Genomic DNA, 25330 nt, shown 5'->3' with positions numbered 1-25330 from the left:
TACCTCTATGTAAAAGTTATTTTCTGAATATTGCATTTAATTACAAAATGTAATTCCATCTTTTTAGCATTTATACTTTGCATTTACATTTAATGCAAATGGTTCATTTTAATAATAATAATAATAATAATAATAATAATAATAATAATAAAAACCTTATGTGAGAAGTTTTTTTTTTTTTTGCTGCACTAACCTGTTACACTTGCACAGTTTCTGTATTCATTGACATGAATCAAATGGACAGGAAAAAATACAAACACTGAAATGTATGCAAAGCTGCAAAAATTATATTACATATTAAACTATGCAAATACAAGCTATGAACTTATCTCATTTTATTTACCAATGTTTTCTGACCTTTGATTATTACATTCCGCCATGCAAAATACATTACTTAAATGTCACATTTAATATGTTTATTTTTAGTGCTAAAATTACAATATTAAACCTCCTCCTGTTTCTGCAATGTGATAGAGTTTGTTTTCCTCTGCATTTTATGTCAAGTTTGCCTTTATATTTACTCACATTTGCATAGAATTTGCAATGATGTTCAATAAAACATACAATATTAAAATACTTACAGCATCTATAATGTAAATTATTTAAATATGAACTTTACAGACATACAAATGTTTATGAATAATTTTATCTAGGAATTTTCAATGAATGGTATTAATAGGTTGATTATAGTGAATTTAGGATAAATGAGATTATAGTTTCAGTTGCAATAATATGAAGGTATTTTTGATTCAAAACGACTGTACACCTGTGCCAGTGCGATTTGTAGTTGTGGAGAAAAGCCACACATGTGTATCAGTAAATATGAAGTCACAGAGAGAAATGTTTTAAGTGTTGCAAACCTGTAGACTTTTTTTCTCTCCCACAAACACAACAGTTACACCTTCTCAAATTCTTCATTGCAGGTGCACAAATCCTATTCTACAAATCACAAATTAAGAAACTTGTTCGTTCACATTTTTGATACAATTGCTGAAGTGAATATGGTGCAAAATGCATTTACACACATCAAGAAATGTGAAGTCGTGGAGAAATGTTGAACATCCGCAAATCAGTACGTGAATTCATCCAATGAGAGTTGCACACTTGTACTGTAAAATATTTTCTCAGAAATGTCTTGTATGTTTTTCTAACACAAACACAAAGTACATAACTACAGCTGCTTGAATCTGCTGCGATGAATCTTAAACACTGTTTTTCGCTTTCAAGTGACAAGTTTCGCGCTCTCCCTTTTGCACCGAGATATTTGGATCAAAAGTGATTTGTGCATCTGTAGAGGTAGTGGGCGGGACTGTTTAGAGATTACAGATTTTCAGCCAATCAGAAGAGCTACTTTCGCTCGTTGATGAGTAGGGGGAGGCTGCAGACCTGGAGCCGGTAGATATACAGCAGTTTTACGCCCCTGTTGTTCCTCATGCATCCAGTAAGGGGAGGGTGCAGACCTATGACCTACTGCAGAATGTATTATTTATATTTATTTATAAACTGTTTTTATATACAGGAAACTGACTGATATATGATGTTGTGAATTTATATTAAGTTACATTTAGATATTAACCATATTCAGGCCATTAGACATACAGTACTGTGTAATCAATGGATCCTAAATGAAATATTTGCTGTACAATTGACAATTGGTCGTCATACAGTAACAAAAAATTTCCTACATTGTCACAAACGAGACAGGAGGCAGACAGGATGGACCGTATGTGAGTTTTATTAGCAGAATGCTCCGAACCAGACGGGAATATCAGAGTGAGAGCGAGTATGGACCAATATCAATACAACGGAACGATCTCTGATCACAGTAAGTGGAAGTGGAATCACCGAAGGAGGACTGAAGGCAGAAGAAGATTGGCCGATCTTTGAGGGTTCTCAGAAGATTCGCGGATTCTCAGGCGAGTGTTGAGATAGAGTCTGTAAGCCATGTAATGACGAGATCAGACGGAGACTGAAGGTTGAGAGTGGGTATATAAGGGTGAGCAGTGATGAAGGATAGCAGGTGATGGTGATGAGGATGAAGAGATGCAGGTGATGACAATTAATATTCAGGGGATGACGAGCGAGTGGGTGGAGGGAGTGATGATGATGGTGGTGGAATCCTGACAGTACCCCCTCCTCCCGAGGCGGCTCTTGACGCTTGAGAAGAGGGGCATTGGCGACGGCGAGGCCTACCACGACCTCTGGGGGCAGGACGATCAGGATGGTCTGCATGAAACTGGGTGAGGAGGGTTGGGTCCAGAATGTCTTCGCGGGGTACCCATGAGCGTTCCTCGGGGCCATAATCCTCCCAGTCGACTAGATATTCCAGCCGGGGGCCTCGTCGCCGCGAATCCATGATGTTGCGGACACGGTAGATAGGCTCCTCTTCTACTGGAACGGGAGGAGGAGGTAAGTCCCTAGGTCCTGGATCTGAGGGAGGAGAAGTGACAGGATCAATGAAGGGTTTTAACAAGGAGACGTGAAATGAGGGTGAAAACTTGTAATGAGGTGGGAGGTTGAGCCTGTAAGTGACTTCATTCAGCTGCCTCTGCACGGTAAATGGTCCGATGTATCGGGGACTCAGCTTACGGCAGGGCAGGCGAAGGCGGATGTCTCGGGTTGAAAGCCACACCTTCTGACCCGGTTGGTACTGGGGAGGGTCTGTCCGTCGACGATCGGCTTGGGTCTTGTGCCTTCGCACTGCCTGTTGGAGGTGAACGTGAGCTGAGTCCCATACCCTCTCGCTCTGATGGAACCAATAGTCAACGGCTGGGACCTCCGAGGGCTCCCCAGACCAAGGGAATAGAGGAGGTTGAAAACCCAGGATACATTGAAAAGGAGTGAGCCCGGTGGTGGATTGCCTGAGAGAATTCTGGGCGTATTCAGCCCAGGGGAGGTAGCGGCTCCAGCTGTCCTGGTACTGGTGGCAATATGACCTGAGGTACCGTCCTATCTCCTGGATCTTCCGCTCAGTCTGGCCGTTCGTCTGAGGGTGGTATCCTGAGGATAGACTAACAGTTACCCCAAGTAGTCGGAAGAAGGCTTGCCATACCCGAGATATGAACTGCGGACCTCTATCCGATACTATATCTTCGGGAATTCCAAAATTTCTGAAAACATGGTGGAACAAAGCCTCCGCGGTCTCAAAGGCGGTAGGGAGTCCAGGTAAGGGGATCAGCTTGCAAGCCTTCGAGAACCGATCCACTGCTACTAGAATACAGGTGAAGTTGTTAGATTTAGGAAGGTCAGTCATGAAGTCTACACCTAGATGAGACCATGGACGACGGGGTATAGGAAGAGGTACGAGTTTACCCTCCGGGAGTTTTCTGGGAGTATTAGAGATGGCGCAGACTGAGCACCCTTGGACAAACCGGGAGACATCTTGGGAGATAGATGGCCACCAGTACCGTTGACTGAGGAGCGAGAGGGTACGCCTGCTACCTGGATGACCAGAGCCCGGAGCTGTATGAGCAGAGTCCAGAAGGGCGGTGCGGAATTGTTGAGGTACAAAGGTGAGCCCCTCTGGACCTCCCGGCGGAGCGGGATGGAGACGGTTTTCCTGGGATACCTGATCGTCTATGTCCCAGAGGATTGGACAGGCGAACACGGCTGGAGGGAGAATGGGTTCAGGGCGGTACTCCTCAGACGAGGAATGATGGAGGCGAGAGAGAGCGTCAGCTTTTCCATTCTTACAGCCGGGTCGGTAGGTAACAACGAAATCAAAACGGGTGAAGAAGAGAGCCCAGCGGGCCTGACGAGGATTGAGCCGCTTGGCTTCTTTGAGGTATTCCAGATTACGATGATCGGTGATTACTTGAAATTGGTGATTGGCTCCCTCCAGCCAATGCCTCCACTCTTCCAAGGCAAGCTTGATTGCAAGCAGTTCCCGATTTCCGATGTCATAGTTTCGCTCCGCCGGGGACAGCTTCTTGGAGAAGAAGGCACATGGATGGAGTCTGGAAGGTTCACCCTGCCGCTGGGAGAGGACTGCTCCTACTCCAGTAGAAGACGCATCAACCTCGACGACAAATGGCAGATCTGGATCAGGATGGGCGAGGACGGGAGCGGTTGAAAAGGCGTCTTTTAATTGTTGGAAGGCTTGGATGGCTTCGGGGGAGAAGGATAGAGACTTGGTCTGGCCCTTCAAAGAGGAGGTCAGAGGAGCACTGATAATGCTGTAGTTATGGATGAATCTCCTGTAAAAGTTGGCAAATCCGAGGAATCTTTGAAGCTCTTTCACTGTAGTGGGCTGCGGCCAGTTCCGGATGGTATCCACCTTCCTCTGGTCCATTTGCACACCATGCTGATTTATGATATAGCCCAAAAACTGTACCGATGTGGTGTGAAATTCACATTTCTCCAATTTCAGGAATAAATGATGGGCTCTCAATTTCTGCAGGACCAGAGTGACATGGCGTCTGTGTTCATGAAGTGATGATGAATAGATGAGGATATCATCCAAGTAGACTACAACAAATCTATTGAGGTACTCTCGGAACACTTCATTCATATAATTCTGAAAGACTGCAGGGGCGTTGGATAGGCCGAACGGCATTACCCTGTACTCATAGTGGCCGGAAGGGGTGACGAAAGCAGTCTTCCACTCGTCACCCCGACGGATACGGATTAAGTTGTATGCACTGCGCAGATCCAACTTGGAGAATATACGGGCCCCACGTAGTTGTTCCAGGGCTGCTGGGACCAGAGGAAGGGGGTAGCGAAATTTGACCGTTTGGGAGTTGAGATGGCGGTAATCAATACACGGTCGCAAGCCTCCATCCTTCTTAGCCACGAAAAAGAAGCTGGAAGCGGCAGGTGAAACCGATGGTCGGATGAACTGCTGCTGAAGGGCTTCTTTCACATACTCCTCCATGGCCTTCTGTTCCGGGATGGAGAGAGGGTAGATACGGCCTTTAGGTAGAGTGGCTCCAGGTAGCAGGTCGATGGCGCAGTCCCATGGCCGATGGGGTGGTAACTTGGTCGCCAACTGCTTGCTGAACACATCCTGGAACCCCCTGTACTCAGCAGGAATCTCCACTTGATGCTGGACTTCTGGACTCTCAACTGAAGTCGAACAGACTGGGAGTTTGGGTTTGAGCACGGAGGACAAAGAAGAGGGAGAAGATAGGGCTTTCTTCTTGACTGGAGCTAGACAGGTATGTGTACAGTTTTCTCCCCAACGAAGAACCTCCCCGGATTTCCAGTCAATGGTGGGCTGATGTTGGATCAACCAGGGGCGTCCCAGGATGAGCTCAGCAGTAGACTCCTCCAGCACCAGGAATGAGATCTCTTCTGTGTGTAAACAGCCAATGCGGAGCGTTAATGTGGGAGAGACATGACTGATTCGACCTCGACCCAGCGGCTTTCCTTGGATGGTTTGAACTCTGAGCTCTTGAAGGCTGCGGTGCTTGCGGACGTTCAGTTTTTGGAGGAGCTGGGTTGAAATGAAGTTCCCCGCTGAACCGGAGTCGAGAAGGGCTTGCGCTGAGACACAGATATGCGGGGTTAGTAGATGAACCATGGTACGATTTAAAGATTCCACTTTAGGAGGGATCTGAATGGAGCTTACCGCAGAACGTTGAGGTCGAACAGGACAGGAGCAGATGAGGTGATTGTCGCTCCCGCAGTACAGACAGAGGTGAAGCTGGATACGACGCTGGCGCTCAGAAGGAGTGAGATGGGTGGAGTCCACTTGCATGGGCTCAGGTGCTGGAGGAGAAGCAATGGGAATCGAGGACGGAGGACTGACAGCGGTAGACGGATTGTCACAGGCAGATAAGCGTTGTGAAACTCGAATGGTCTTCTGAATGAGGTTCTCAATTCCCATGGAGTCATCATAAACAACCAATAGCTGACGGATGTTCGGATTCAGGCCATGGCGGAAAGCGGTAATCAGGGCTGACTCGTTCCAGCCACAGGATGCCGCCAGGGTGCGAAACTGGAGGGCATACGTACTGACAAAGGAGTTTCCTTGACGGAGATTGTAAAGCTGATCGTGAACTGAGAGATCTGAAACAGCCTGGCCAAAGACTTCCTTAAAATGAGACATGAAACCTGACAGGGACTTTAACACTGGGGAGTCTGAATTCCAAAGAGATTGTGCCCACTGGAGAGCTCTGCCAGAGAGTAGAGAAATAATAAAGGCCACCCGGGCGGAATCATCGGTAAACTGATGCGCTTGCATTTGGAAATATAGTGAAACCTGAAGCAAAAAACCGCTGCAATCCTCCTCCTCACCACTGAACGGCGCTGGTCGGGCCATGGGACTCGCAGAGGCAGCCGGCGAAGTAGCGGGTGTTTGCGGAAGTTGATGTTGGCGTGCAGAGTGAAGGATTGCTTCAGGGATGGCGGAAGGGTTGTCCGGTAAAGAAGAGAAGATTGACTGGCGCACTGCTCGCACTAGTTCGGCAAACGGGTCTTGAGATGGATTTCCCCCAGGCTCCGTAGGATTCTGCATCTTTGGTCTGATCTTCTGTCACAAACGAGACAGGAGGCAGACAGGATGGACCGTATGTGAGTTTTATTAGCAGAATGCTCCGAACCAGACGGGAATATCAGAGTGAGAGCGAGTATGGACCAATATCAATACAACGGAACGATCTCTGATCACAGTAAGTGGAAGTGGAATCACCGAAGGAGGACTGAAGGCAGAAGAAGATTGGCCGATCTTTGAGGGTTCTCAGAAGATTCGCGGATTCTCAGGCGAGTGTTGAGATAGAGTCTGTAAGCCATGTAATGACGAGATCAGACGGAGACTGAAGGTTGAGAGTGGGTATATAAGGGTGAGCAGTGATGAAGGATAGCAGGTGATGGTGATGAGGATGAAGAGATGCAGGTGATGACAATTAATATTCAGGGGATGACGAGCGAGTGGGTGGAGGGAGTGATGATGATGGTGGTGGAATCCTGACATACATAGCATTTTATGAAGACAAACACAATTTAACCCTTTTCTAAATTTCCAAGGGTCATTTAAAAGAAAGAGACAATATTGTTGTTCACACAAAAAAAAAAAAAAAAAAAAAAAAAAAAAAAAAAATATATATATATATATATATATATATATATATTTACACCATGAATTGCTACTCTTCTTTAATTTAATTTTTTTTTTTTTTTTTTTTATCCTGCTGTCAAAGTGCTCCCACTCACTGATAAAAATAAATAAAAAAAGCAAAAGTAGCATAGTGGTAGAAACAATGGTTATTTATAAATAATGGCAGGATGTCATGTTTCTATTTTTTTTTTTTCTTGATCCTTACAGTACCTTGCGTCAATGACAGGTCCTCGCAGCATGAATTTATCCTCAGCCTCCAAGATGGACACAGCAGCAAGAGCACAGATGATGGACTACCAGAGAAAGATTTATCACAGCCCAAATAAGCCAAGAATCTTTTGCATTTTTATTTATTTATTTATTTATTTACAACAAAATCAAAAGTGCCTTTTCTATATTAAGCACAAAACTATTATTTTAGAGCAATGGTCTAACATTATGGATAAACTATTTGACATTAAAAACAATGTGAATATGACACCATGCAGAGCACAACTAACACACAAGACCTACCTCTGGAAAAAGGACATCCATTATGAATCTGATCTGGTCACTGTGGGTGTGTGTGTGTGTGCTGTCCAGAATTGAAGTCATGTGAGTGTAGATAACATCAATTTACTCCTGAGCTTCAATGATCAACATGGCACAGGCACTTTCTTGATGGAACACTTGGAAAAAGTGTCAAGCCACTTTGATTTTTTTTTTTTTTTTTTCATTGATGATGGACTGTGGAGAAAAAATTGAAAATTACATAAAAAATATGGATAAATATGATAAAATAAACATTAAGTGTACATACATTTGTCCAGATCAGTAAACTATTTTAAGGAAACTGTATATTGAGAGGCTGGTCACTGTATGGTTACCCCACACTCAGAAGAGGAAATTTGCTTTACCCTCAGAATGCCTTCTGAAAATGCTTTGCTAGACTTAATGCTCTCATAACAGAGAAGTCAGCCCCAGGCGCGGATTTATGAGTGGGTCTGGGTGGGTACGTGCCCACCCAGATTGACTGGTGGCCCACCCAATCAGATTATCTGTGTATGTAATCTGTGTGTGACCTGAACACCAGTAAAAACATGTTTGATAGCATTTGGTTGTTTGCATTGTGAATATATAACACATAGCATACCTGTTTTCTTCTGTCATGATTATTTTTAAAACACAGAATCAGCTCGTTCTCTTGTGAATTTTTTTTCTGCATGGGCCGGCCACACGCTCTCCGTGCGCGCACTGACTTAAAAGTGCCGTAACGCCACTACACTGTGAAACACACATACTCCGTGTGTGCAGTGCGTGACTGATCCACGACTGTAGGCTACCACAAACACATTTTCACTATTTGTATTTCAAATCCAGATGTTAGAAACCTTTATTTAAAAAAGTAAAAAAAAAAAGAAAGAAAAAAGGGTTTGTCAGCATTGCGATTCTCTTTGTACATATACACTCTTTAATAGACGTTTTAACACAATTTAAACAATGTATTATTCAGCGCTACTTATATAGATTTATATATTAAGCTGCTCAAACAAGTGATAAAATATTTAACCATGTAGTACTTATATTAAAATCGCAAACATTTCAAATTAAAACTTAAAATTGACAAAAACAGACTATCATGCCTTTTCTTTTGCATTTAAGTTTTAATACAATAAATATTGCATGTCACATAGAAATAGTTTTTTCACCTCCACCATGAATGAGATGAGATTTGTTCTTTATTTTGCATTGTTGAAGTAAATTTTATTTTTCCTTGCTTTACCCCGGTCCTAAAGTAAAAAAAAGATGACTGTGTAAAAGAGTATAATTAAATTAAATGCATTTATGGTGACAGTGCCGGCCCGAGCCTCTTGGGGGCCCTAAGCAGAATTTGATTTGGGGGCCCCCCTCCCACCACGTGGAGTCACCTGTGCTTCAAAATTATTGACACAAATGTCACACTATAATGTTACATTATAAATGAATACAGTGAGGTTATGTATTAATACAAAATAAATAAATAAAAATCAATTCTTAACATACTTCACTCTTAAACTTCTGAACTGTCACTGATTGCATTAAATGTGCAATCTTTTAAATGAAACCAAAATAGACAAAAATTTATATAATAAAAAATGTAATGCTACAAATAGTTAAAAACTTAAATAATGAAAGCAAACATAAGAACAGCTAGGATTTAACAATGACAATTGTACAAAAATTACCTCAAAATTGTTCCTTCCTAGCTTTTCAGGAGGCAAAGTCACTGATGACATCATGACAGCAGGATTTTACTGTTGTGCCCCCCTTCCTCAAATATGATGATGAAAAATAAACATCTACTATAGGGGTGAAAATAGAACTTTATTCAAATAAAAAAGTAAAAGAATAAATTGTATTATTTACTAATTACAATTGTACCATTCAACATTTACCTATGGCTATAACTTTATTATGACTAATTTATTTCATAGTCTTAAGAATTCAGAAATCATGCAATGGGAAATTGAGCTATTTTACTATGATAAAACCATGGTTTATTTTGTTAGGGTTGTGATATGCACGTTTTTTGTTGAAGAAATTATATAGGCTGTGTAATATATAGCAAAAATGTAACAGCAGCAATCACATGGCATTTGGCTCCCTGTGCAGGCATTTGTAATAACATGTACATAAATTGTTTATTTTGTATGTGCCTACAATATGTATTTTAACAGTGTTGTTATTATTAACCAATCATTATTGCCTCATATTTTTTTTTTTGTTTTATATAATGCAATACTTTATATGAAGTCAATTTAAAGGCTATGTCTGATTTTATAGCAACAACAACAACAAAATATTACAGTATATTAATACTTTGTAAATTATTATTTGAAGTAAAAAAAAAAAACATGGTTAATTTGCAGTTGCCATGGCTACAAGAACAATGATTTGTGGTGTTATTGATAAAACCATGGGTAATTTTCGTAAGGGAACATGAAAAAAAAAAAAAAAAAAAACGTTTACAGGAATGTGCCTGAAAGTGATAAACGGGCCTCGTTTTTTCCTAAATGATTTATAATTTGTTTTAATATATATAAAAAATGTATACGGTGACTGCAAGTCTTTCTCCTCAAATGCTACTGAGCTTCAAATTTGCCTTTGAGCCCATGTGAAAAAGTAGCATAATTTACATATAATTTACAGTTTATTTTAATAAATATCCAACATTATATTCAATTGTGCATTATAGCTGACACCTAGATGAACAATTACAGTTGTTTTTATGACTGTAAGTCATTCTCCTCAAATGCTACTGACGTTAGAAAAGTGTATACCAATATCGCATATAACTTTAGAGACGGTCCCTAAATTTGAGACTCTCGAACATCCAACGACAAGCCAACGCTATGTCATTTTCTTGTTTCTCTTTTCGGCACACATCCTTTTTGTGGCATGGCTTATCATTTACAGTGAGTGACGCGTACTTGTGTGCCTGCGCGATTTGTCAATGCACGCGAGGTGTCTATGCGCAATTGCGCATGACTCAAATTCTAGCAGACACAGCAGCAGTTGTTGGTAAATAAGTTTGTTTTTTTTGTTTTTTTTTGTCTTGAATTATTCATTTATTCGTTCATTATTAATTCATTCATTCATTTATATCACTTGTTTAAGTTATTTAATTGTAAAAAAAAAAAAAAAAAAAAAAATTATTGGGGGGCCCCCTGCTGTCGAGCCCGGGCTGGCCCTGTATGGTGAGATTACTACATTTTATTTAATTAAACGCATTTATGGTGAGATTATTATATTTTCATGTCAATCTGTGTTCATTTTGACCACGAACTATGCACTGTCAGCCTGTCACTTTAATTCAGCGCATGCAGCACATCAGAAATAGACTCGGTGCAGAAACGATCTCTGCACTGAACCGCACATGGAATGGATCGCCGGACCGCATCCGCGCACAGTGTGAAAGCCCTATAATATGGAGCCCGGGAATCAGGTGCATAAGATTAAAAAACCCGATGCCCCTCCGTATCTTCACCAGGCCCACCTATTAATGACGTTCTGTATCCGCCACTGGTCAGCCCCTGTGCATGCTGCCTCAAAATGGGCATGGCCTAGACGCATCTTATTCAAAGCTGTCAGTGATAATAATACTTCCTGACTGCGGGTGTCGCAGTTGGACAGTGTTTTCTCTGCTTTCTGTGGGCCTTCTGGATGTAGCTGATTGTAGCTCCATGTAGATGTTTTTTTCTCTAGAATCTTTATCTTACTATCACTCTCTGATTTTTAAAGTTATAAAATATAAATTAATTCACACCATATTTGTGATATTATCGATCAATCTTATCAGATTAATTTTGATCGTTCACTTTTATTTTATATCCGTGAGTCAGCTTGTCAGTGTTTTCATTCAGACCTATTGCTGTTTTCTTTTCTCCTCTCCTCTCTCTCGCTCCAGTTTTTCACAGGTTCATCAAACAACTGTGGTAAGAATATTTCATCAAACACAGTGAGTAATGGCAAAGGGGTAGGTGTTGCTTAAATTTATAACAATGTTTCCAGGATTTCTTAGAGGGCAGGTTTCAAGTATAACTCGTTTGAAATAATGGTGCTTCATTCATACTCAAAATCATACTCTAGATTTAATACCGTCACATGGAATAGATGTTCATAGTGTTGAAATTATGCAGCAAAGTGATGATATCTCAGATCATTATTTAGTTTTATTAAATCATCTAAACCAACAACATGTATGTTAGACTCTATGCCATCTAAGCTCCTAAAAGAGGTGCTTCCAGAATTCATAGAGCCTCTTCTGACTATTATTAATTTCTCATTGTCATTAGGATATGTCCCCAAAACTTTCAAACTGCCTGTTATTAAGCCTCTCATCAAAAAAAAACACAACTTGACCCCAAAGAGTTAATTATGGATCAAATAAAAAATCTTGAATCTCCCTTTTCTGTCCAAGATACTAGAAAAGGTGGTATCCTCAAAATTATATTCCATCTTAGAGAAAAAATGCTATATGTTAGGATTTCCAGTCAGGATTTAGACCGTATCATAGTACTGAGACTGCTCTCCTTAGAGTTACAAATGACCTGCTCTTATCATCTGATCGTGGTTGTATCTCTCTATTAGTTCTAAATGTGACGTGACATACAGCCAAGTATGGTGACCCATACTCGGAATTCGTGCTCTGCTTTTAACCCATCCAAAGTGCACACACAGCAGTGAACACACACCCGGAGCAGTGGGCAGCCATTTATGCTGCGGTGCCCGGGGAGCAGTTTGGGGTTCAGTGCCTTGCTCAAGGGCACATGAGTTGTGGTAGTGAAGGTTGAGAGAGAACTGTACATGCACTCCCCTCACCTACAATTCCTCACAAACCTTTCGATTGTGAGTCCAACTATCTACCCATTAGGCCACGACTTCCCCCGTTTCTATTGGATCTGCGTTTAACACAACTGACCACAATATTATTTTGCATAGACTTGAACACTTTTTTGGCATTAATGGAAGTGCATTTGCATGGTTTAAATCGTACTTATAAGACCGCCATCAGTTCGTAGAAGTGAATGAAGAAGTATCATATCGATCACAAGTGCAGTATGGAGTACCTCAAGGCTCAGTATTAGGGCCGCTACTCTTCACGATTTATATGTTACCCTTGGGAGATATCATCAGGAAACATGGTGTTAGCTTTCACTGTTATGCTGATGATACTCAGCTCTATATTTCTTCGCGGCCCGGTGAAACAAACCAATTTTAAAATTTTAAAACTGCATTTTTCCATCTCAAAAATATATATCTAAATTATGGCCTATACTCTCAATGTCAAATGCAGAAATTTTTATCCATGCATTTATGACCTCTAAGTTAGATTATTGTAATGCTTTATTGGGTGGTTGTTCTGCATGCTTAGTAAACAAACTACAGCTAGTCCAAAATGCAGCAGCAAGAGTTCTCACTTGAACCAGGAAGTATGACCATATTAGCCCGGTCATGTCAACACTGCACTGGCTCCCTATCAAACACAGTATATGCTTATTACTTAAGCCCTGAATGGTTTAACACCTCAGTATTTGAATGAGCTCCTTTTACATTATAATCTACTATGTCCGCTACGTTCTCAAAACTCAGGCAATTTGATAATGCCTAGAATATCAAAATCAACTGCGGGCGGCAGATCCTTTTCCTATTTGGCGCCTAAACTCTGGAATAACCTACCTAACATTGTTCAGGAGGCAGACACACTCTTGCAGTTTAAATCTAGATTAAAGACCCATCTCTTTAACCTGGTTTACACATAACATACTCATATGCTTTTAAAATCCAAATATGTTAAAGGATTTTTAGGCTGCATTAATTAGGTAAACTGGAACAGGGAACACATCCCATAACACCCAATGTACTCGCTACATCATTAGAAGAATAGCATCTATGCTAATATTAGTCTGTTTGTCTCTTATTCCGAGGTCACCGTATCCACCAGATCCAGTCTGTATCCAGATCAGAGGGTCACTGCAGTCACCCGTATCCAGTACTTATCCAGACCAGATGGTGGATCAGCACCTAGAAAGGACCTCTACATCCCTGAAAGACAGCGGAGACCAGGACAACTAGAGGGCCCAGATACAGATCCCCTGTAAAGACCTTGTCTCAGATGACCACCAGAACAAGACCACAAGAAACAGATGATTCCATCTGATCAGAGGAGAACTGGCCCCCCGACTGAGCCTGGTTTCACCCAAAGTTTTTTTCTCCACTCTGTCACCGATGGAGTTTCGGTTCCTTGCCGCTGTCACCTCTGGCTTGTTTAGTTGGGGTCACGTCATTTACAGCGATATCGTTGAATTGATTGCAAATAAATGCACAGACACTATTTAAACTGAACAGAGATGACATCACTGAATTGATTAAGTGAATGATGAACTGCCTTTAACTGTCATTTTGCATTATTGACACACTGTTTTCTTAATGAATGTTGCTCAGTTGCTTTGGCGCAATGTATTTTGTTTACAGCACTATGTAAATAAAGGTGACTTGACTTGACTTGACTAGTGACAGCAATCTCTTTTAATCTGCCAAAAAAGAGCAAACTGCTCATTAGAAGATATGTTTCGATGGTCTTAACGTGTAAACACTATGGCAGATCAAAAATGCTGCATGCATTCTCTCAAATTCACTCACAACGGATGAGAAGAGGGGCGGAGCCATCTTTATTCAAGAAGGCAATCTCCGAGCAAAGCAAAGAAAGACATGAACTCTCGTAGTAAGAGTGGTCTCAAAAATATTAAAAATACAAAAATGTCAGCGATATTGAATTAGTGATGATAGAGTTCTGCTCCAAACTACCCAGGAGGATTGAGATGCTTGAAAGAGATGGGCAGTTATCATCTCGTGTAAACACACTGGCAGTCTATGCGTGAGGTCTGCACAGACAGATGATATACTCATTGCCCTTCTGAATCGTGCAAGTTCACTCGCGAAGCAAGATTTGCAACAACGTCAATACAATTTTCTCTTGTAGGACTTACCTGCTAGAAAAAAGCTCTTTCAGAATTGCCAGATAACAGCAGGGGAAATGGACCAGAACTGCTGTGTCGCTGTAGTGGTGGAGAAGCAGGTCAGCTGTTCGGAGAGGTCCCAATTCCAGCTTTGAAGGTGTGTCAATGGCAAGCAGGGTTTTCCGGATCAGCAATGAGCATATAGTTGTCGCTGAAGGAGAAGAAATCTGAGAATCTAGCAAGATGCAGTAAGAGTGTAGTATCCAAAGGGAACATTTACATTATCAAAGAACATTATCATTGCCTTCACTCTAGAGAGTTTAGTGCTAGCGAGTTTAGTGCTTCAGTCAGCGAGCACACACAATGATCAAAACCCCAGTGTTTCAGCAATAACTCATCTGAATGCTCTTGATTGGCCATTGCATTCATAAGCTCAAGGCAAACATATGTGATTAGTTTTATTAAATGTATCTGTCCCTTCTGTCGTTTGGTGTGATACAATTCCAAATTTAGATTTTTTAAAATTTTAGAATCTTGGCCAGACGGGGGACCAAGCTTGTTGACATGGGGGGAACAGAAATGCAAGCTTAAGTTAAATTTTGCATTTCACAGAGTTCAAGTTTGATGAACTAGGATTTGTTATCATTTTTTTATGCTGATAAAAAAGGCTCCAGAGAGCTTGCATTTTTCATTTACTGTAGTGTGTGAAGTAATTTTGTTTGCTCAAAGTCTTGACTTCAGAAATAAACCTGCAAACAAATCCAAAACAACAGACAAAGGATCAGTACCATAACCAAAATGCAAACAAAATATAGACCTGTAGCTCCAGTTAATTGTCTCTGGTGGGGTGGATTAGAAACTGGGGCACTCATGACATAATGGTAAATGAATCAGACTTGTACCAAGCATTGCAGGTTTGAGTCTCGGTACCGGCAGGGATTGTAGGTGGGGGGAGTGCATGGCCAGTGCTCTCTTCCACCTTCAGTACCATGACTGAGATGAGTTTCTTGAGCAAGGCACCGGATCCCCTCAACACAACATATGGCTGCCCACTGCTCTGGTTATGTGTTCAAGGTATGTTTGTGTTTCTCTTTTTCGATTAAAAGCATTTTGATATATCAGGTTCCAGTATTAAATCAGTTCACAACCCACGTTGCCTCATAATTCTATTTGGACATGTAATCATGACCAATAAATAAACAGCCAAAGGGGAGATTTTAATCTACTTTATATCTCATATGATTCACACCCATTGCTTGATATTTTTCAATGAAGTTTTGGCTACTCAACATTAGAAAATTATTAAGAGTAATCTGCTTCAAGTCATTATAGTTTTTTTTTTTTTTTTTTTTTTTCTGAAATGGTTGGAGCACTATTGATTTTATTGTATAGCTCTAATTCAATTTCAGGACAACTATCACACAGGAAACAATGTCTTAACATCTTATTTCTGCCACTGGAGAATTCAACTCCATGATAATCATCATGAGAGGAGAAGCAAAGCATTATGGGACAGCATCCGTGTTTCAATATGCAATTACATTTCGTCAAAGCAGATTTTTCAAACGTGACCTCAGAACATCAAACCCATCAGTCAGTTCTTAAGATCTGAAGGGAGTCAGGAAAGGCTGATTGCCCTGCGACTGATTTCTCTAATGGCCTGTGAAGCAGTCTCGTGCCTATTTTTATTTGTTTTTTCTTCCACATTTGTGACACTAATGCAAGCTTTCAGGCTCTGATGTGAGAATACCTGCTCCAATTGCAAGGCTGTAAGATTAATATCACCTCTGAATGAATAAATATATCTTCTCAACCCACAACATATGATTCATATATATTAATGGAAAGCTAAAGTAGATTACCACAGAAAATGCTTTTGACTCATTGCTTTTGGAATTTATTTTTAAATAAAGCTAATTATACAGCACAGTAGGTAATGCATAGTAAATCGGGTCACTGATGGGTTATTAATACCAATTTCCATCTAACCTAATTAGTTACAACTGGAAAACCTGGAAATATAAGGCTTTTTTTATTATTATTTCAGCTTCTAGGTTTTTCTAGTTTTTTTTTTCCCCCTCTTATGCTCATTGTGAAAATATTTAATCCACTAGGGATGTCTCTACAGAGCATGTAAAAAGTTTCATGTAAAAGTATCAGTCAAGTCAAATCATGAAACATTATCAAGTACTGACAGTACATGGAAAAATTATGGAAAGTTCATGAAAAATTTATGAAAATATATTGGTCAAAAAGAGATGGAACTGTCTTACAAAGAGAGGACCAGTACGTGAATATATAACACTATGGTAGCATACTATGTCATTATAATTTTTAAACACTTTATTTCCACAGTATTGTATTAATGTAACAAAAAAGTGTGGCATTGAAATTATTTTCTGTGAACATTATAGGAGTCTCAAGAAATTTGAAGTATTTCAATATTAAAGACATAGCAGCGTCTTTACATCAGTTCTTTTTTTTTTTGGTGGAGAGAGGGAAAAAAGTAGGCAGTCTGTCATGTCACTTTGGGATTTTACTCCATTCATTCTCTTATATCTCTTTGTGTGTGGCAGCCTGTCAACGATATTTTGGTACCCAAGACACATCTCCAGATAATTGGTTCCTAGTCCAGCACCGGTGAGGAGAGAGAGCAATTCCACCACGAGGTGCCACATGATTGAGCTGAACTTCGAGAGAGCAGTGAGTTACTACGGTTGAGAGACCTGCTGTTACCTGCAATAATTAGTAGTGGTTGATAAAGCAAGCTTTGCTATTGCTTGTACTTAAGGCTATGATTTTTCAAACCCCTAACCTAAAGAATTATACTTTGTCATGCTCACACAATGTAGACAATGTAGACTATGTGTACATTAAAAGTACCATTCCGGCAGCTAGAATGATCTGGAACTAAAGAAATATTAATGTTTTGTCATATCGTGTTTTTAAGTCAGAAGAATGCAGATCATGTTTATTTTACTTTAGCATGAAGCTTCAGTTTCACAAAACTTAAATAACACTTCTGAGTAACAGTAAAATGCTGCAAATAATATTTTCTTATGCTTGAAACACGATATACACCTTTACAAAGCTTCTCTTGCACCTGCAAATTTAATTTACACCTTCAGTCTTATGTACACTTCCGCAACTCTTACCCAACATATGAAAATCTTTTTGACATTAAATTATCTTCATAGAACACTGTCACGGGGTGAAGAATCACTCGACAAGAGGTGCGTGAAATCAAATGCCCCGGAGGGTGGATTTATTGAATAGTGAGGGGTGCCGGGTGAAATGTGCTGTTCCGCTTTCTGGTGGCCGGTGTTTCCCATGTGCTCTCCGTGTTCTTCGGTGCCAGTTAAGGTGAAAGAGGGTGTCCTGACATGCTCCAAAGTGAGTGGGCTGTCGGTCACTCGCTGCTTTCTACGAAGAAATGAGACAGGGATTATACCAGCGTTGCATTCAGTTCAAGACCGCCATTTGAATGCAGCGTGTGCTGCTTAAGAGCGTGTCGGCTGATGGGGAGCAGTTGTGACCGATCAGCCGCTGACGAGGACGTGCAGGTGCTTTCTGTTGGTTGCCAGGGCGACGCTGATTCCTCTGGGAGCGCTCGTCAAGCATCGTTCTGGTCCTGTGAAGACATGTAGAGAGTAGAGGTGAAGTTCGGAGAGGGTGGGGAATGACCCCTGACAGACCTGCGTAAGCTGTCCAGATCCGGGAGAGGCCATCGGCGTTCGCGTTGGCAGCCCCGGCTCGATGGCGAACTTCAAAGTGGAAGTCCTGGAGCGCTAGGAACCAGCGAGTCACCCTGGCATTGGTGTCCTTGGCTCGGGCCATCCATTGTAGGGGCGCGTGGTCGGTTACCGGGGTGAACTTGCGACCCAGGAGGTAGTACCGGAGCTCCAGGACTGCCCACCTGATGGCCAGGGCTTCCCTCTCCATGGTGGCATACTTCCTCTAGGCTGAGGACAGCTTCCTGCTGATGTAAATGATCGGATGCTCCTCACCTTCTTGAATTTGGGAGAGGACCGCTCCCAGTCCTGTGTCGGAGGCATCCATCTGCAGCAGGAAGGGGCAGCTAAAGTCCGGGGCGCGGAGTACGGGCGAGGCTGTGAGCGCCACTTTAACCTGGGTGAAGGCACTTCCGCCGACCGGGTCCAACATACTTTCTCCAGCTTCCCCTTCCTGGTCAGGTCTGTCAGGTGGGCGGCTAAAGAGGAGAAGTTGGGGATAAAACATCGGTAATAACTCGCCAACCCCACGAAGGCTCGTACCTGGGCGGCGTGGATGGCCTCAACTTTCTTGTCTTGCGGCCGGATGAGTTCTCGGCCGACTTGGAAGCCCAGGTACTTGGCCTCAGAGATGGATGTCCATCATCTGCTGGAATGTCGCGGGGGCCCCATGTAGGCCGAAGGGAAGGGTCTGGTACTGCCAATGGCCACTGGGGGTGGAGAAGGCGGTCTTCGGCTTGGCGGCCTCGGAGAGTGGTACCTGCCAATAGCCCTTGGTAAGGTCCAGGATACTGATGCACCGGGCCTTCTTAGGCGGTCCAGCAGTTCGTCAACCTGAGGCATGGGGTACCCGTCGAATTCAGATACTTCGTTCAGGCGGCGAAAGTCATTACAAAAGCGGAGGGTGCCATCCGGCTTTGGGACCATCACAATGGGGCTGGACCATGGACTCCGGGATGGTTCTATTACCCCCAACTTTAGCATTTGTTGGACCTCTTCCTCAATTGCCTGCCGATGAACCTCCGGGACTCGGTAGGGCTGTTGCCTAACGACGACTCCTGGGGGCGTCCGGATGTGGTGCTGAAGCTCGTTGGTCTGCCCGGGCTGAGAGGAGAACACATCCTGGAACTGACTGACCGGGTGCTGCAGCTCCGTCTTCTGGGCAGCCGAGAGGTGTGGGTTGACATCCACAACCACGGGCTCGGTGAGGCTCAGGGCAGCTACTTGGTCCCGTGTCCCCACCCATTTCTTCAGGAGTTGCTCCGCCTGTCGTAGTCCCGGCTGTCTCAGGTGGTATGTGACTGGCCCAATCCTCTCCACCACCGAGTAGGTTCCTTTCCAGGAGGCCAGAAATTGTCATGCGGAGCTGGGGACCAGGACCATGACCCGGCCTCCCGGTTGGAACTCCCGTGGTTGGGCTGCCTGGTCGTAATGACGTTGCTGCGCCTGCTGGGCCCTGGTGAGGTGTTCCCAGACTGACGGCATCACTCGGTCTATCCGTTCCCACATTTGTCGGACGTGTTCAATGATGGTACGATGAGGGGCCGGCTGCTGCTCCCAAGCTTCCCAGGCCACGTCCAAGAGGCCCCGAGGTTGACGGCTGAACAGGAGCTCGAAGGGGGTAAAGACAGTTGAGGCCTGAGGAACTTCGCGGATTCCAAAGAGCACGTAGGGGATCATGAGGTCCCAATCCCGCTTGTCCTCCGCCGCTAAACGTCTGAGCATTTGCTTGAGGGTCTGGTTAAATCTCTCTACGAGCCCATCGGTTTGGGGGTGATAGACGGTGGTCCTCAACTGCTTCACCCGCAGCAGATGGTATTCGTGCCCCCTGACTGGTATTCGCGGTGGCCTTAGTCGACATAGGTCATAGTTGGCATAGTCGACAATGAGCAGGATGTGTTCATGCCCTCGGCCAGACTTCGGCAATGGCCCCACTATATCCATTCCAATCCGCTCGAAGGGCACCTCGATGATAGGCAGTGGGATGAGCAGGCTGGGGGGAGGAGTCCTGGGCTATGTAGCATGACAGGTCGGGCAAGCTTGACAGAACCGCTTTACTTCGGCCTCGGGGCCCGGCCAGTGGAAGCGTTCGCGGATGCGTTGAGCGGTGTTGGCTGCGGTGAGGACTCCTGCCATGGGGTGGGAATGTGCCAGTTCTAGGATGGTCTCGGTCTTGGCTCGAGGCACAACTAGTAACTATTTCTCCTCCCCCCCTCCGCTGGGCGACACAATACAGCAGGCCATTCTCTACAACAAAATGTGGGAGAGGGTGGAGCCGGGGGAGGACGTCCTCTATATCTACGACTCGCACCTGACTCCAACAGTGCTTGAGTCGGTTGTCCTTCCGCTGTTCCTTGGTGAAACAGCGTTGCATTCGGTTCGTTGCATTCGGTTCGAGACCGCCGTTTGAGTGCAGCGTGTGCTGCTTAAGAGCGTGTCGGCTGATGGGGAGCAGCTGTGACCGATCAGCCAGTGACGAGGACATGCAGGTGCTTTATCTTGGTTGCCAGGGCGACGCTGATTCCTCTGGGAGCGCTCGTCACAACACACACACCAGGAGCAGTGGCAGCCATGTGCTGTGGTGCCCGGGGAGCATTTGGGGGTTTGTTGCCCTGCTCAAGAGTCTCACCTCAATCATTGTATTGAAGTTGGAAAAGAGTGCTGGTCAATCTCTCCCCTCACCTACAATCCCTGCCGGTACAGAGACTCAAACCACCGACTCTCTAACCACTAACGCCTAATGCAAATGACCATCTGACAAAACCCAACCAACCAATTAGTAACACGATAGTGACCGCTAATCAACACACAAGAAAAACACTTAGAACAAGCTAGCAACTATCTAGCAACAACGTTTTAAACCAATGGCACAACAGTAACCATCCGGCAAAACACCCTCAAATCTTCTAGCAACACAACAAAAACAAATGAATGACACTCTAGAAAACATAAACGTAACAAATGTGATGTTTTATTATTCAAGTTCAGGAGGAGAGCGTTCAGATAATCATCTAATTCAGAACAATTGGAACACGTTGAGCTAATAATAAGCACAAAAGTAAATATGTATACAGCCATCTTACACACAAACACACAAACACACACACGCACACACACATCTTTTACACATATACTAACTCTATCAAAACACAGCAAACCCGATTAAAAATTTAGTCAATCTGTCAAAAAATTAGCAGTTTTTCGATCCAATAGGAACATAGAGTCAGTCATAGTGCACAGACCAGGGATAGGCAACTCTGGTCCTGGAGGACCACTATCCTGCAAATTTAGCTTCAGCCCTCATAAAAACTCACCTGCCTGTATCTATCTAGAGGCGTTTCTCAATATCAAGGATACTTCCTTGGCAGGACTGGTCCTTCCAAGTCACTTCCTTCAGAGGCTAGGTGAGACTCCTCTTTAGCATTCGAAGAACACGTAAATGGAACAGGCTAGCAAGTGCACGTAATTGCATCATTACGTCAGTGAAAATGTCCATTTGAATAACGCTGTGAATGGTATCGTTAAATTACTTTGGACAACTTAACTCGTTATTTTTTTTTTTAAATGTCGATGATGCAACCAAGCTAACAATTGTTAAATGGCAGGTCCGGTTCTGTTAACCATTTGTATTTGTGTAATTTACAATATCAGTATGGTAGTAATATGTACTGGCATTTAAACGTTTAACTTTACCTATATCTACTACAGTCATAACAAATGTTTGGTAACGTAAATAAAAACCGTTAATGCTCTGACTCAAGATTTTTGCACGCATAGGATTGTGGGTGATTTGATAGCGCGAAGAGTGCGAAGGATACACATATGCCTCCTTTCCTGTGTATGGGATATTTTTCGAACGAAGGACTCAGTCGTTGGTTAAAATTCCGAGGATCCTTGACATTGGAACAGTCCTTCGACGGATGTCGATGATGTAGCATCCTCGAAATACTGGCTTCCGAGGATCCTTCCTTGACATTGAGAAACACCTTAGTAATCCAGAAAACACTGAATGCCTTGTTCAGGTGTGTTTAATTAGGGTTGGAGCTAAACTCTGCAGGACAGTGGCCCTCCAGGACCGAAGTTGCCTATCCCTGGCACATACTGTCAAAATGATAACAATTAATGACATTACAAACTAACTGCATTCATTTTAATGTCTCAGTTCGACCTGTATAGAACATAAAATATGAGATCCATTTAAATAATAATAATAATTCAGTCAGCTGAACTCTACATTGTGTGTGTGCGCACGTGTGTGTGTGTGTGTGTTTGTGCAAATGTGTGGATTCATTTTAGATTTTAATTGTACAGCACAGTGAAGGAGTAATCAGTACTTTATGGAATGCAAAAGAAAAGTGACAGAATTTCTGCAGTAAAAGCTTTATTGGCAAATGAAATTGCTGTCAATGATCATAAACAAAAAAACAAAAACAAACAAAAACATAAGACATTTGCTTCAAATACATTTTTAAAAAAGGAACAGAAAAAGTACAGTTCTAATCTATATGATCTTCAGCATTTGACCACATGTTCTCGTGGACATCACTCCTTATATTGTCTCTTGTTATGTGTAACATCAGCCATCCATTCATCCAGAGGGATTCATCTCCCCAATACTGACAGTGCTGTTCTTCTCTGTCCACTTCCTGTAGCTTCCTGTTAAAAGCCATCTCAGTAGTGCAGCACATTGCAAAGTATTGCAATTTACAACTTACAGCGGAAAAGTGTAAAGGGTTTCTACGTCAATGTTCCATTTATTTTGAGAACCAACCTGAGGCCTTTTTACGCAATACCACAAAATGTTCATTTATGATGACACTCTCGAATGGCCATCTGCTGTGTGGGACCAAGATGATATGCTACAGACCTCATTTACTTATTTTTCGAAGCAAATTACTGAAGATTTCCAGTACCTGTCTGGAGGGAGAGATGCATCTATGCAGTTGTTGGAGTTGTGTCAGGGAAACCGTACTGCCGCAGAGTATGCAATAGATTTTCGCACCATAGCAGCGCAAAGTGGCTGGAATGAAACCAATGTAAAACCTACCTTTAAGCGAGGTCTTCATCCCAAATTACAATCTGAGATTGCTTGTGAGGACATGGATATGGATTTACAACAACTGATAACCACCACTATCCGTATTGATAATCTGATATGTAAAAATCCACCCTATCCACCAACCACGTCAATGCCTGCCTCGACTACTAGTTGCCCAGAACCTTTTGGACCCATGCAAATAGGCCTTACAGAGATCTCCATGGAGGAATGTGAATGACGACGTGTCCAAAGATAATGTTTTTACTGTGGTCAACCGGGTCACCAATGCCGTTACTGCCCCAACAAGCCCACACAACATAAAGTGAGTGTACAGTCAAGTAATCTACTTACCAAGTGCTTTACTCTCTTTATCACCCTCACTTATGCAACTTATACAATGTGTTTCAGCGTTAATTGATTCAGGATCTGCATTGAATCTAATTCATCATGAATTGGTTGCTAAACTCAACATCCCTATCATTCCTTGCATATCACCTATTAACATCAACAGTCTACCCATTGGCAAAGGTATCACTCATCAAACCATCCCCATTGCAGTAAAGATTGGTCTGTTCCATTCAGAAAACATCTCCTTTTATGTTACAACTACACCTCAGCATCCAGTAATACTAGGAAATCCCTGGCTAACCATGCACGACCCACATATTTCTTGGGGTTCTGGGGAACTTATCAAATGGTCTACGCATTGTCACGATCATTGCCTACAAGGTCATACACAACTTCCATGTCTAACCACAATTATTGAAAGTCCAGAAAATAACAAACCAGTTCATATTCCAACAGAGTACATCGAATTCTGGGAAGTCTTCAGCAAAGCTAAAGCTGACATATTATCTCCGCACCACCTTGGAACTGTGCTATAGACTTATTACCCAACACTGCACCTCCCAGAAGCAAAGTATACCCATTAACTATACCTGAAAGGCACGCCATGGAATAGTACATTGAAGAGGCTCTAGAGTCTGGCTTTATCCGCACATCCACATCACCAGCAGCATCTGGATTTTTCTTTGTGGGAAAAAAGGATGGAGGCCTCCGCCCCTGAATCCACTATTGTGGTCTCAACTCAATCACTATCAAGAACAGGTACCCACTCCCATTAGTTCTCTCAGCCATAGAACAATTAAATGAAGCCACAATTTTTACTTAGCTTGATTTACGAAGTGCCTATAATTTAATCAGGATCAGAGAAGGTGATGAATGGAAGACAGCATTGATCACCACCAGGGGGCACTATGTATACTCTGTGATGCTGTATGGACTATCCAATTCACCGTCTGCATTTCAGTCATTTATCAATGAGATCTTTCAGGAAATTCTAAACCACCACGTTATTGCCTACATTGATGACATTTTAATATATTCAAAGAGACGTGAACAACATATCCAAGATGTAAAAGATGTTCTGTCTCAATTGCTGGAAAATCATTTATATGTTAAGGCATAAAAATGTTAATTTCATGTCTCGAATACCACTTTTCTAGGCTACAAGATCAGTCATCATGGAGTGGAGATGCACACAAGGAAAGTTGAGGCAGTTACAGAGTGGCCACATCCAACTACAGTAACGGAATTACAGAGATTCTAAGGATTTGTTAACTTTTACAGGAGATTCATCCGAAACTACAGTACTATTGCAGCACCACTCACCGCTTTGCTTAAAGGAAAAACCAAGGAAACTACCGTGGACACCCCTTGCCGGGACAGCATTTTATACTCTGAGGACCAGGTTTACCACTGCTCCAATTCTGAAACACCCAAACCCTGACCTACAATTCATAGTGGAAGTAGACGCTTTTGACATGGCATCAGAGCAGTGCTATCTCAGAAACAAGGAAACCCTGGTAAAAAATTTTCCATGTGCTTTCTTTTCCAGAAAACTAACCACAGCGGCGAGAAACTATGATGTAGGAAACAAGGAATTACTTTCCATCAAGGAAACACTGTCAGAGTGGAGACACTGGTTGGAGGGAGCATGTCATCCATTTCAGGTGTTTACAGACCA

This window comes from Carassius auratus, chromosome 40 (assembly GCF_003368295.1).
Source record: "Carassius auratus strain Wakin chromosome 40, ASM336829v1, whole genome shotgun sequence".
NCBI classification, from domain to species: domain Eukaryota; kingdom Metazoa; phylum Chordata; class Actinopteri; order Cypriniformes; family Cyprinidae; genus Carassius; species Carassius auratus.
The sequence above is the reverse complement of the archived record's forward strand: the minus strand, read 5'-3'. Positions refer to the sequence as shown.